The sequence below is a fragment of the Aotus nancymaae genome, unplaced genomic scaffold, assembly GCF_030222135.1.
Source record: "Aotus nancymaae isolate 86718 unplaced genomic scaffold, 86718_ANA_hifiasm-v0.15.2.pri h1tg000018l, whole genome shotgun sequence".
NCBI lineage: Eukaryota > Metazoa > Chordata > Mammalia > Primates > Aotidae > Aotus > Aotus nancymaae.
Window position 1 is genome coordinate 1112590 of NW_026988430.1, and position 14828 is coordinate 1127417.

Sequence of the window (14828 nt, forward strand, 5' to 3'; positions counted from 1 at the left end):
CCATCTTCTGCTCCCCTCCTTGTTTCCAGTGAAGTTATGTCTTTAGATAGCAACTGCTCCTTCTGCCTTTTGCCACATCTGGGTCCTCACCCAGAAGCTCCAGTGTCTGCTAGGCTTTTCCGGGTATCCATAGTATCCCCCAAATGTCTCCATAGCTGACCTTGTCAATGATCCAGAGAGGAACCATTGACATATGGGGGTAATGGACTTTCCTGTCACTCAGCACGGTGGTGTCAGAAATGCAGGATTCTTGCTGGATGCCAAATATGTGCAGGATCATGTGTGCAGTGAAGAACGAGGAGTTAGAGGCATGGTTCTGCTTTCGTGTTCATATTCGGGGTGGGAAATGTGTGGAGAGAGTGTAGGATTCAGTTTCCTAGTGAATGAACCTGTGTCAGCACACACTTGCCTGCACGCCTGCGTACCTGCTCAAACATGGCCCCTTGGTCTGAAAGGGCAGGTGGAGAGATTGCTCAGCCTGTGCAAGTGTAGGACATTAGGGAAAGGCAAAGAGGGGTTTAGAGAATTCTGGGAAGTGTGGACCTTGCCGCAGGTTGAAAGCACCTCCATAGTGGGTGTGTCGGACATGAGCTCTTCTTTGGGGCTGGTCCTCCTCATGACAGTTCCCCCCACAGCTCCCTGGCACGTGTGATAAGCTCACCCTAGGCCTTTCTGCTACTCCTGAGGTCTGGATATTTCCTGCCCAGTGTCTGCCTTCCTTAAGCACTGATCCCGTCCTAGGCCTTGCCGGGTTGGGCAAGTGAGCATGAACCGAGAGATGTGTCTGCGAGAGGATGCCAAGGTTTATGGGCTTGAACTAGGGGCCCATGACTTTTTTACTCAGTCAATTGAATCCTGAACATAAGTAAAGTGCCTTGGAAATGCAGAAAAGGGAGTCATTTCTCCCAACATGTATCCTGAAGAGCCTCTTCGGGGAGGTGGCATTTGAGCTAACTTTTGGAAACTTCAGTAGGATTTTAAAAAGTTACCCTTCAACTTGTTACTTCGAAAAATTTCAAACCAACAGAAAAGTTGTGAGAAGAGCACAATTGATAACTTTTGCCTGGATTTGCCAATGAACATTTAGTCGTGTTAACTTTTATCCCTATAAACTGCGTATCTACTTGTAGACATGTATCTGCGTTATACCCATACGTCTATGTCATCGATACGTCTATATTTATACACATTTCTTTTTTCATGTGAAAAAAGAACCATGTGAAGGTAAGTTATAGATATCATGGCCCTTCCCATCCCAAATTCTTCAACATAAATTATCTTCTAGGATTAAGGCTGTTTTCCTCCACAGTCATGATACCATTATCAAACCTAAGAAAAATAACAGTAATCCAATATATTGTGATTTTTAATTTTCCTGTTAATCCCTGAAATGTCTTATAGCTTTTTTTTAATGGCCAGACCAACTTTTTATTGAGCTTATGCAGCTAACAGACTTGAGAACAATGCCAGTTGACAAAGTTTTGCTGAATATTACAGCTTGCGCCCACTAAACACACCTCTCTCTGAGATAAAAAGTAAAAGAATAAAAAAGTAAACAAATAGTGAGAGAGAATGAAGAGACACATCTTGAGTCTTCCAAGGAAGGCAAAATAAAAAACGCCACATGGCTTGTCCCCAGGCATTCACCATGCCTAGAGTGCTGCTGCTGTCACCACTGGCTCTGCTCCCTGCCGGTGGCTAGGTAGAGGCAGGGGAGAAGGATCAGCTTGGACATGCTGCAAATACAGCATTTGCTGGTGTTGACACCCTCCTGGGGCTGTGGTGGCAGACCGCTGTGTCAGGAGCCCATATCCTGGGAGTAACAGAGGCAGCCCAGGTCCTCAAGGCAGCCTGAGATGGCAGCCCATACACCTCAGCAGGGGTACCTTGTCCCTTTTCTCCAGTGAGGTTCAACACTGAGGTTGTCTATCCCAGTTGACAATAAAACCTGAGCTGTGTTCCTTGTAGGTTACCCCACCTTTCCCCAACTTGGGGGAGTAGTGGGAGGGAACAGGGAAGGATCACTGAGGGGGCAGGGGACACCCCGGGGATCGATGACCTGGCCCTCTCGCAGGTTCTTCACCAGTTGCCCAAGCCAGTATTTCATGGTGGTGTCATCTTTTAGCACCTGGGCAAAGGTTGTGTCCTTCAGCTGGTCAGGGAGGCACTGCCTGAGTGCTTCACATGCCCTGGGGTTATCTGAGAGTCGAATGTAACATCTCACTACATGCTTCAGCAGATGGGCAGAAGGCTCTTTGGATAACTGCAGGACCGTCTTACCCAAGATCATGGCAACAAGGGAGAAATGCTCATAAGTCTGACATATAGAAGCCAAACCAGTGTCATCTAAGATCTTCTGGAGGATGAATGTGGCAACTGTTTTAGAAAGTTCACTTCCAGATTCCATAATTTGCAAATATAAAGGGATAATTTCCGTTGTCAATAAAAAGTTGATTACTCCTTGTTCATCTGTTTTCACCAGGGTCCCAATAACTCCAAGGCTGGTGAGTCAAAGATACTCAAAGGGACATGTGTGCAAAAGAGGGGTACAAAAAAAGTGGGATGTGTGCCGCGAGAAACGCTGACCTGGCTTCTGGATGTGATGCTACACGTTGCAGTAATGCCAGAGCATTGCAAACTCTGTTAGATTGGTGTGCTGTCAAGGTGGGTGGGTTGATAGATGGATAAATTTTACAATTTCCTGTAAAAGTGCTGTAGTAATACCAAATGAATGCCACAGCATGGGTGCAAGGTCAGGAACAGACTCTTGCTTCTTACTTAGCTCCAGCAAAGCATTTTCCCTCATCTCAGGACTGGACAGCTCCTTGGTCCACTGGTAGATCTTTTCTCTATCCACTTGTGCCAATGCAGTAGGCACAGGCTTGTACTGGGAACTGTCCTGGCACTGGGGAAACGATGTCAGCATGGCCAAATGATCCCTGTCCCACAGTCATCGCCAGGCTGTGCATGTTGGAAGCAGTCACCACTCTAGGACCCGCGTTCCAGCATCAGCACCCCTCATCTTAGAGCTTTCTTCTTCCCTCCTCTGAGTTCAAGAGGAGCTTCTTCTAGGTGGAAAAGGCCCTGCAAGGTTTAAGGATCACCCCAAGGACAAGGGTGCCGAAGTGTGGAACTGCAGTAGTGGTTTTTCAAAAAGGGAAAGGATCTGATTTCTGGAAATGGTGCGTAGGTAAAATTGGCATTGATTCTGGGAAAGAGGCTAGAACAGAATTTTTTCTAATTTAAATTGTATTCTGAATAGATAACACATCCACATGGTTCAAAATTTAAGAGGTACAAGAGGTTTGCTGAAATGTCTCACCCCTCTTCAGCCACTGAGATTTTCTGCCTAGAGCGGTCAATATGATCAGTTTTTACATATTCTTCTGGAGATATCGCATGCACATACAAATATATATAATTCTTTTTATGCAAATAGTAGTCTATTATCACTTAATATAATCAATTTCACTATCATGGGGATTTAGTCATTCAGCAGATATTTATTAAGTACCAATTATGTAGTAGACACCAGCCAGGTGTGGTGGCTCACACCTGTAATCTCAGCACTTTGGGAGGCCAAGGTGGGTGGACCACCTGAGGTCAGGAGTTCAAGACCAGCCTGACCAACATGGTGAAACCCCATCTCTACTTAAAAAAAAAAAAAATCAAAAATTAGCTTGGTGTCGTGGCACTCACCTGTAGTCCTGGCGACTTGGGAGGCTGAGACAGGAGGGAGGCAGATGGTGCAGTGAGCGAAGATCGCACTCCTGCACACCAGCCTGGGTGACAGAGTGGCACTTTGTCTCAAAAAAAAAAAAAGTATATATGTATGTATATAGAAGACACCATCTCAGTATAGATATTTAGAAATAACTATAGGTCCACAGGTGGTTGCAGAGATGGTACCGAGAGGGTAGTGGTGTTAAGGTATCCTGTAGCCAGTGTCCCCTGTGGTCACATCCTACACGATTATAGTAAAACCAGGAATTTCATGTTGGTAGTGACAGGCAGTGCTTTACAAGCTGAGGATGCAGCAGTGAACAAAATTCAGAACTCTCTGCCCTGCCCTCGTGGGATCTGTATTCCAGATATTTTGGGGGTGGGGAGTAGACAAGTAAACTTTATATTTGCTGGTGAGCACAGCGGTTAAATAAAGCAAGGAAAAGGATAGGTGTGTGCGGGTGTATTTTCAATATATTAAATTTTTTAATTTTAATTTTTTTTTTCAAGAGAGGAGATTTGCCCCAGGCTGGAGTGTAATGGTGCAATCTCTGCTCACTGCAACCTCTGACTCCCGGGTTCAAGCAATTCTCCTGCCTCAGCCTCTTCAGTAGCTGAGTAGCCAGGTGCGCACCACCACGCCGAGCTAATTTCTGTATTTTTAGTAGCAAGGAGGTTTCATCACGTTGGCCAGGCTGGTCTCGAACTCCAGACCTTGTGATCCTCTTTCCTCAGCCTCCCAAAGTGCTGGGATTATAGGCATGTACCACTGCACCCAGCCTGTTTTCAACATTTTACAAGGAAAATTTTCTAACATTCAGAGAACGTGAAAGAATGACACCTAGAACACCCATGTCTACCCTGTTACTACATTTGTGTGAAGGTGTCTGTGAAATTCTAAGTATGGTGGTCAAGGAAGCGCTTGCTCAGTAGGCAATGTTGAATAAAGACGTTCAAGATCCTCAAGAGTGGAGAGAGAGCTCTGTGGAGCCTGGGGACCAGGCACAGCAAGTGCAAAGATCCTGAAGCAGGAGCATTCTTGCTGTGTTCAAGGAAAGCAAGGACGCCAGTGAGGTTGAAAAGGGAATAAGATCAGAGTGACAACAGGGGAGAGAGAAGGGCTGGGAGGTGGGGGCATGGGGAGGTAGAGCCTGTGATTTCTGTTTGGCGAGGTGGGAAGCCGCTCGGGGGGTTTAAGCTGATAATTGATGTCACATATCTTATGTTTTCATAATACCCATGTGATTGCTCCCGATGAATAGACAGAAGGGAGTGAGGGTAGCTAGGAAGCAGATTCAGCTAGAAGAGATGATGCCTTTGACTAAGGTGTTGGAGAAGTGACTGGATTCTGAATAATTTTTCAAGGTGGAGCTGACAGAATTTGAAGATCATTCCATTTGTTTATACAGAGCTTCCACATTCTCATTGTATCATAAGGTTTTCAACTAGGCCCCGAGGATGAAGATTTAGGTTGATACTCTATCTTTTGCTGCCACAAAACAGACAAATACAAAGAGCATATGGGCATCCACTGATCCTCAATAGTCTTTCAAAGTGTGCCTGAGGACAGGGCTGGCTGAATGTTAGGATAGTTTACCACATGTGTATATAAACGACACGTGTGCATGTAATTTTCACACGAGTATTTGAAGAATAAATTCCAAGCAGCAGAAACGCTGGGTTCTTGCTTGGATGTTGTGCCCATTTTTGCTCCCGCCAGGAGTAGGGATGATTCCCCAAACCTTTGCCAAAGTGGGTTCACAGTTAACTTTGTGATCTTTGCCAATATGTTAAATGGAAATTGGCACATCAGTATGTTTTAATTTACATTAATCTTATGAGAGAGTTTGAGCCTCCTTTTATGTGTTTGAGATCTTTTTGCCAGCCCGGCCAACATGGTGACACCCCGTCTCTACAAAACTACAGAAATTAGCTGGGCATGATGGTGGGTGCCTGTAGTCCCAGTTACTCAGGAGGCTGAAGTGGGAGAATCACTTGAACCTGGGAGGCAGAGGTTACAGTGAGCCGAGATCGCATCATTGCACTCCAGCCTGGTGACAGAGCGAGACCCCATCTCAAAAACAAAACAAAAACTCCGAATTTCCTTTTTTGTGAAATGTCCATATCCTTTGCCTATTAAGTTGATGGTACTTTCTCGGTTCATAGCTCTGTATATTGGGAACATTGTCCCTTTGTAATAAAAGTAGCATTTTTAGCAGTCTGTTTTTGTCTTTTGACATTTACTGGGTTTGTATTTTTGCCATGCTGAAAATTTAATTTTCATTAGTTGAATGTATTCCTTAAAAGCTCCTGGATTTGGGATAGTATTTTTTAAAGAGCTTGGAAGATTATTGGAATATTCTCACATTTTCCTGACATTTCGATGATGCTAACAAGCATTGACCATGCGTGATTGCTTTCATCATACTAATACTTTTATGGGTTTAGTATTTGCATGCAAAGCTTTCATCCATTTGGAATTCATTTGTCTTAGTGTAAGGCATGAAGTACAAATCTAACTTTACAGTTTCGTCCAAGTATCTGTTAGTAAATAATCCACCCTTTCATGATTGGAAACACCACTTTTATTATATTCTGAGTTCCTGCGTCTGTTTGGATCTGTTTCTCGGCCTTGTGTCCTATTCCACTGATTTGCATGTGCACACATATTCATTGTGGTTTGATGATATGTTCCAATATCTGGGAGGAAAAGTAGGTTATTATGGTGTGTTTCGTTTTAGTCAGCAACAGTGGTGCTTCTCCGAATCTCAAAATGCCTGTTAAGAGATCACTGCAATTGGATGGTCTGTTAGAAGAAAATTCATTTGATCCTTCAAAAATCTGTTTGCTTCTCCCACAAGCTCTAAAGAACAAGAGTACAGAAATGGACTATCAAATGAAAAGAGAAAAAATTGGATCACCCCAGTTTAACTGAAAGCAAAGAATCTACAACAAAAGACAGTGATGAATTCATGATGTTGCTGTCTAAAGTTGAGAAATTGTCAGAAGAAATTGTGGAGATAATGCAAAATGTAAGTAGTACGCAGGCTTTGGAGGGCAGGAGAGAGCTTGAAAATCTCACTGGAATCTCCTGTGGATCATGTTTCTTAAAAAGAGAAATGCAGAAAACCAAAGAACTAATGACAAAAGTAACTACACAAAAAGTGTTTGAAAAGAGTTGAGGACTTCCTCGCAGAGAATCGTGTCATCGTGACAGTTGTGGATTCCTTAAAGCCGTTTTAAAACTGAGGCATTTGGAAGAAATACACTCACCAGAAGCATGCCTGATCATATTTAAAGGAACAGAGAAATATTTGTAATTAATCTGCCCAGTAAATACCAGCTTGTAGCAGTCGGCAGGTGCGCGTCTAGATAAAATTTCTTGCAGCTAATTTAAACTTTCTACACACAAGTAGATAATCTCAATGTAAATAAAACATTTCTTCTTGACTCTTTAAGCCAACAGGGAGAGGAGGATCTTGACTTATATTCTGTATCACAAACATTTCTGTGGACTTTTTGCACTTGCAGGTAGACTTAATAAAGCATGTATAAAAATGGCACCTTTGGTAGAGCTATATATTTTTCTGAAATTCAGATTAAATATAATGGTGAGTAGAATTAAGCACCAGTTTTCCCATTTAAAGCCTCAGCTGCTTGTTAATTTATAGATTCTTAAAAAAATTGTTTTTAATTTATCTAGTCTGATGCGTAGCCACTATCTCAGAAGTGAGTTTTTATTTTCCTATGCTTGGAGAGAAAAAAACATTTTCAAGGTTTTAAAATGTCAATAACTTTTATAAAATATTAGAATGCATTTTTCAGTACAAATGTTTTAAATATGATTTTTTTTATGATGTATTTTTTTTATTTCTCATTCTTTCATCAAGTTTTTTTTTTTTATTGCATTTTAGGTTTTGGGGTACATGTGAAAAACATGCAAGGTTGTTGCATAGGTGCATACGTGGCAGTGTGATTTGCTGCCTTCCTCCCCTTCACCCATATCTGGCATTTCTCCCCATGCTATCCCTCCCCAACTCCCCACCCCCCCGCTGTCCCCCCCACTCCCCCACAACAGACCCCCGTGTATAGTGCTCCCCTCCCTGTGTCCGTGTGTTCTCCTTGTTCAACATCCGCCTATGAGTGAGAACATGTGGTGTTTGATTTTGTGTTCTTGTGTCAGTTTGCTGAGAATGATGGTTTCCAGGTTCATCCATGTCCCTACAAAGGACGCGAACTCCTCGTTTTTAATGGCTGCATAATATTCCATGGTGTATATGTGCCACATTTTTCCTGTCCAGTCTATCATCGATGGGCATTTGGGTTGGTTCCAGGTCTTTGCTATTGTAAACTGTGCTGCTATGAACATTCGTGTGCATGTGTCCTTATAGTAGAACGATTTATAATCCTTTGGATATATGCCCAGTAATGGGATTGCTGGGTCAAATGGAATTTCTATTTCTAGGTCCTTGAGGAATCGCCGCACTGTTTTCCACAATGATTGAACTGATTTACACTCCCACCAACAGTGTAAAAGTGTTCCTATTTCTCCACATCCTCTTCAGCATCTGTTGTCTCCAGATTTTTTAATGATCGCCATTCTAACTGGTGTGAGATGGTATCTCAATGTAGTTTTGATTTGCATTTCTCTAATGGCCAGTGATGATGAGCATTTTTTCATATGCTTGTTGGCCTCATGTATGTCTTCTTTTGTAAAGTATCTGTTCATATCCTTCGCCCATTTTTGAATGGGCTTGTTTGTTTTTTTCTTGTAAATCTTTTTTAGCTCGTTGTAAATTCTGGATATCAGCCCTTTGTCAGATGGGTAGGCTGCAAAAATTTTTTCCCATTCTGTTGGTTGCCGATTCACTCTATTGACTGTTTCTTTTGCTGTGCAGAAGCTGTGGAGTTTGATTAGGTCCCATTTGTCTATTTTGGCTTTTGTTGCCAATGCTTTTGGTGTTTTGGTCATGAAGTCCTTGCCTACGCCTATGTCCTGAATGGTTTTGCCTAGGTTTCCTTCTAGGGTTTTTATGGTGTTAGGTCTTATGTTTAAGTCTTTAATCCATCTGGAGTTAATTTTAGTGTAAGGTGTCAGGAAGGGGTCGAGTTTCTGCTTTCTGCATATGGCTAGCCAGTTTTCCCAACACCACTTATTGAACAGGGAATCCTTTCCCCATTGCTTGTTTTTATCAGGTTTGTCAAAGATCGGGTGGTTGTAGATATGTTGTGTCGCCTCCGACGCCTCTGTTCTGTTCCATTGGTCTATATCTCTGTTTTGGTACCAGTACCATGCTGTTTTGATTACTGTAGCCTTGTAGTAGAGTTTGATGTCCAGTAGTGTGATGCCTCCCGCTTTGTTCTTTTTGCTTAGAATTAACTTGGCTATGCGGGCTCTCTTTTGGTTCCATATGAAGTTTAAGGTGGTTTTTTCCAGTTCTGTGAAGAAGGTCATTGGTAGCTTGATGGGGATAGCATTGAATCTGTATATTACTTTGGGCAGTATGGCCATTTTCATGATATTAATTCTTCCTAACCATGAACATGGAATGTTTCTCCATCTGTTTGTGTCCTCTCTTATTTCGTTGAGTAGTGGTTTGTAGTTCTCCTTGAAGAGGTCCTTTACATTCCTTGTTAGTTGTATTCCTAGGTATTTTATTCTCTTTGTAGCAATTGTGAATGGCAGTTCGTTCTTGATTTGGCTCTCTTTAAGTCTGTTATTGGTGTATAGGAATGCTTGTGATTTTTGCACGTTGATTTTATATCCTGAGACTTTGCTGAAGTTGCTTATCAGTTTCAGGAGATTTTGGGCTGAGATGATGGGGTCTTCTAGATATACAATCATGTCGTCTGCAAATAGAGACAATTTGACTTCCTCCTTTCCTAATTGAATACACTTTATTTCTTTTTCTTGCCTGATTGCTCTGGCTAGAACTTCCAGTACTATATTGAATAGGAGTGGTGAGAGAGGGCATCCTTGTCTAGTGCCAGATTTCAAAGGGAATGCTTCCAGTTTTTGCCCGTTCAGTATGATATTGGCTGTCGGTTTGTCGTAAATAGCTTTTATTATTTTGAGATACGTTCCATCGATACCTAGTTTATTGAGGGTTTTTAGCATAAAGGGCTGTTGAATTTTGTCGAAGGCCTTCTCTGCATCGATTGAGATAATCATGTGGTTTTTGTCTTTGGTTCTGTTTATGTGGTGAATTACATTTATAGACTTGCGTATATTGAACCAGCCTTGCATCCCCGGGATGAATCCTGCTTGATCATGGTGGATAAGCTTTTTGATGTGCTGTTGTAATCGGCTTGCCAGTATTTTATTGAAGATTTTTGCATCTATGTTCATCATGGATATTGACCTGTAGTTTTCTTTTCTTGTTGAGTCTCTGCCAGGTTTTGGTATTAGGATGATGTTAGTCTCATAAAATGATTTGGGAAGGATTCCCTCTTTTTGGATTATTTGGAATATTTTCAGTAGGAATGGTACCAGTTCCTCTTTGTATGTCTGGTAGAATTCGGCTGTGAAACCATCTGGGCCTGGGCTTTTTTTGGGTGGTAGGCTCTTAATTGCTGCCTCCACTTCAGACCTTGTTATTGGTCTATTCAGGGTTTCGACTTCTTCCTGGTTTAGGCTTGGGAGGAGGCAGCTGTCCAGGAATTTATCCATTTCCTCCAGGTTTTCTAGTTTATGTGCATAGAGTTGTTTGTAATAATCTCTGATGATGGTTTGAATTTCTGTGGAATCTGTGGTGATAATCCCCTTTATCATTTTTTATTGCACCTATTTGGTTAGTCTCTCTTTTCTTTTTTATTAGTCTGGCTAGTGGTCTGTCTATTTTGTTGATCTTTTCAAAAAACCAGCTCCTGGATTTATTGATTATTTGAAGGGTTTTTCGTGTCTCTATCTCCTTCAATTCTGCTTTGATCTTAGTTATTTCTTGTCTTCTGCTAGGTTTTGAGTTTTTTTGATCTTGCTCCTCTAGCTCTTTCAATTTTGATGATAGGGTGTCAATTTTAGATCTCTCCTTTCTTCTCATGTGGGCACTTATTGCTATATATTTTCCTCTAGAGACTGCTTTAAATGTGTCCCAGAGATTCTGGTATGTGGTGTCTTCATTCTTGTTGGTTTCGAAGAACGTCTTTATTTCTGCCTTCATTTCATTGTTTATCCAGTCAACATTCAGGAGAAAGTTGTTCATTTTCCATGAGGCTGTGCGGTTCTGGGTTGGTTTCTGAATTCTGAGTTCTAACTTGATTGCACTGTGGTCTGAGAGACTGTTTGTTATGGTTTCCGTTCTTTTGCATTTGCTGAGGAGTGATTTACTTTCAATTATGTGGTCAATTTTAGAGTAGGTGTGATGTGGTGCTGAGAAGAATGTATATTCTGTGGATTTGGGGTGGAGAGTTCTGTAAATGTCTATTAGGTTTGCTTGTTCCAGGTCTGAGTTCAAGTCCTGGATATCCTTGTTAATTTTCTGTCTCGTTGATCTGTCTAATATTGACAATGGTGTGTTGAAGTCTCCCACTATTATTGTGTGGGAGTCTAAGTCTCTTTGCAAGTCTTTAAGAACTTGCCTTATGTATCTGGGTGCTCCTGTATTAGGTGCATATATATTTAGGATCGTTAGCTCTTCTTGCTGCATTGATCCTTTTACCATTATGTAATGTCCTTCTTTGTCTCTTTTGATCTTTGTTGCTTTAAAGTCTATTTTATCAGAGATGAGAATTGCAACTCCTGCTTTTTTTTGCTCTCCATTTGCTTGGTAAATCTGCCTCCATCCCTTTATTTTGAGCCTTTGTGTATCCTTGCATGCGAGATGGGTTTCCTGGATACAGCACACTGATGGGTTTTGGCTTTTTATCCAATTTGCCAGTCTGTGTCTTTTGATTGGGGCATTTAGTCCGTTTACATTTAGGGTTGATATTGTTATGTGTGAATTCGATCCTGTCATTTTGGTGCTAGGTGGCTGTTTTGCCCTTTGGTTGATGCAGATTCTTCATTGTGTTGATGCTCTTTACCTTTTCGTGTGTTTTTGGAGTGGCTGGTACTGGTTGTTCTTTTCTATGTGTAGTGCCTCCTTCAGGAGCTCTTGTAGAGCTGGTCTGGTGGTGATGAACTCTCTGAGTACTTGCTTGTTCACAAAGGATTTTATTTTTCCTTCACTTATGAAGCTTAGTTTGGCTGGATATGAAATTCTGGGTTGAAAGTTCTTTTCCTTAAGGATGTTGAATATCGGCCCCCACTCTCTTCTGGCCTGTAGGGTTTCTGCTGAGAGATCTGCAGTGAGTCTGATGGGCTTCCCTTTGTGGGTAACCCGACCTTTCTCTCTGGCTGCCCTTAGTATTTTCTCCTTCATTTCAACCCTGGTGAATCTGATGATTATGTGTCTTGGGGTTGCTCTTCTAGAGGAATATCTTTGTGGTGTTCTCTGTATTTCCTGGACTTGAATATTGGCCTGCCTTGCTAGGTTGGGGAAGTTTTCCTGGATAATATCCTGAAGAGTATTTTCCAGCTTGGATTCATTCTCTTCGTCACATTCAGGTACACCTATTAAACGTAGATTAGGTCTTTTCACATAATCCCATATTTCTTGTTGACTTTGTTCATTCCTTTTTACCCTGTTTTCTCTAATATTGCCTTCTCGTTTTATTTCATTGAGTTGATCTTCAACCTCTGATATCCTTTCTTCTGCTTGGTCAATTCGGCTGTTGAAACTTGTGCATGCTTCACGAAGTTCTCGTGTTGTGTTTTTCAGCTCCATCAATTCGCTCATATTCCTCTCTAAGTTGTCCATTCTTGTTAGCATTTCGTCAAGTCTTTTTTCAAGGTTCTTAGTTTCTTTGCATTGGGTTAGAACATGTTCTTTTAGCTCACGGAAGTTTCTTATTATCCACTTTCTGAAAGCTGATTCTGTCATTTCATCACACTCATTCTCCCTCCAGTCTTGTTCCCTTGCTGGTGAGGAGTTGTGCTCCCTTGTAGGAGGAGAGGTGTTCTGGTTTTGGGTGTTTTCATCCTTTTTGCGCTGGTTTCTTCCCATCTTTGTGGATTTATCCACCTGTTGACTTTCTAGTTGTTGTCTTTCTGATTTTGGTAATTTTAAGTCTGCTGTGGCAGAACTCATAAACCCCCTGCTCTTCTCCCCAGGTGTTCTGTCCCAGGGAGTTACGGTTTTATGATGTTCCCCTGTGCGGTTGCTGTTTTCTCTGCCCACAAGGTGGCAGCCTAGTCACACTCAGGCTGCAGAGGCTTCGCTAAGCTGCTGTGGGCTCCACCCAGCCTCCGTGTGAACTTCTGGGTGTAGTTAGAACTGCTTCCGCTATGTTGGCCCGCCCCTGTAGTGATGGAGTCTCTGTAGTGGCGGGTTGCCTTGGTAGATTGCCCTGGGAACAGCAGGGTGCCTATGGAGAACGCCCCTCCTCCACAGAGCTGGACCGTCCCGGTTTCAGTTGTGTTTCAGGTCTTCTTGCTGGGTAAGAGGGGACACCGTCTCATCTGATCTGCCTCCGGAGCCGCTGCGTTGGCTAAAGCCGTGGCTCTGAGATTCGTGGCGCTGGCCTGGCTCCCCGTTTCAGCTCCCCTTGCTGGCTTATAGGGGACTCAGACTCTCTCACTCTGTACAGTGAGCCGTTGCCTCAGGGTGCCGGCCCAGCGGCTGCGCCGTTCAAACCAGCGGCGCTGGCGACCCGTGTGGCTCCTCTGCGTGTGAATCTCCTGGTCTGTGGGCAGTAAAAATCAGTCTGGAAATACGGCGTCCACTCACCCTCTGTGCTTTCTCTCGGAGCTGCATTCCCGAGTTCCTCCTAAGCGGCCATCTTGGATCGATCCCCAATATGATTTTTTTTTAACTAAACCACACAGACTACTCAATTTAAGGAAAAGACCTTTATTGAGGGCAATATGTGATCCCTTGTAAATTATTTTGAAATTTTAAATTTCATTTATTCTGTGGTGAACAATAAAAAAAGAAATGGATGAGGAAGCCAGGAATGGACTACATAGTGAGTATCAGGAAAAGACAGTTTGGGTCTGGTTTTAGCTGTGTCATTAGTATTTGGCATTGCAGGTGAGCATAGGAGAAAACAGTTAAACTACAGAGAGCATTTAAGGGGGAAATGCGTATCTCCTGTACCTCATCATTGCTGTGACACCTCTACAACAGCTTTAAAAATATATCTGCATTGGCTGGGTGCAGTGGCTGATGCCTGTCATCCCAGCACTTTGGGAGGTTGAGGTGGGTGGATGACCTGAGGTCAGGAGTTCGAGACCAGCCTGACCAACATGGTGAAACCTCGTCTCTACTAAAAATACAAAAATTAGCCAGGTGTGGTGTCGGGTGCCTGTAATCCCAGCTACTGGGGAGGCTGAGGCAGGAGAATCACTTGAACGTGGGAGGCGGAGGTTACAGTGAGCCAAGATTGTGCCACTGCACCCCAGCCTGGGAAACAGAGCAAGACTCCGTGTCAAAAAAAAGTTTGTATCTATATTCTTGGAGATGTACCTCCTGCTCCACTCTGGACAGATGGTGCCTGGTATTTTATTCTGAACGTCTCATCATTCTTGGGAATTCCCTTTGCCTTTCTGTTTCGTGGATCCCCTACCTTCCTCTTTCTTGGCTTGTTTCTTTATTTCAGTGGACTACATCCTCCAACAGCTTCCTAAGAACAAGTGTGTAGTAGGTAAAGTGGTTTACTTCCTGTATTTCTGAAAATAACTTTATCATCACATTGTTTGACAATTTGGTCAGGTACAGGGATCAGAAATATTTTCCCTCAAAATCCTGTAGACATTTTCTCATTTCTTCTGTTTTCCAATGTTGCCATTAAGAAGTATGATGGGCCCGGTGGCTCACGCCTATAATCCCAGCATCTTGGGAGGCCCAGGCCTGAGGATTGCTGGATGCTGAATTATGGACTTATTTCCTAATCTCACTTACTTTTTCTCTCTTGTTTTCTATTACTTCGTCTTTTTTCCTGAGATGTTTCATTAACTTTTCCTCCAATCCTTCTTTTGAAATTTGAATTTCTGCTATCGAATGTTGATTTCCAAGTGCTTAGAGTTTAGATTCCCTATTCTCTGAATGCTTTTTGTTGCTGTAATA

General features: G+C 42.6%; 2 pseudogenes; one reads left to right on the forward strand and one right to left on the reverse strand.

Moving 5' to 3' along the window:
• Positions 1–1969: 1969 nt before the first annotated feature.
• Positions 1970–2969, reverse strand: LOC105714452 (CCR4-NOT transcription complex subunit 9-like; annotated as a pseudogene).
• Positions 2970–6496: 3527 nt separating this feature from the next.
• On the forward strand, positions 6497–7043 carry LOC110568372 (centromere protein R-like; annotated as a pseudogene).
• The last annotated feature ends 7785 nt before the right edge of the window (positions 7044–14828 follow it).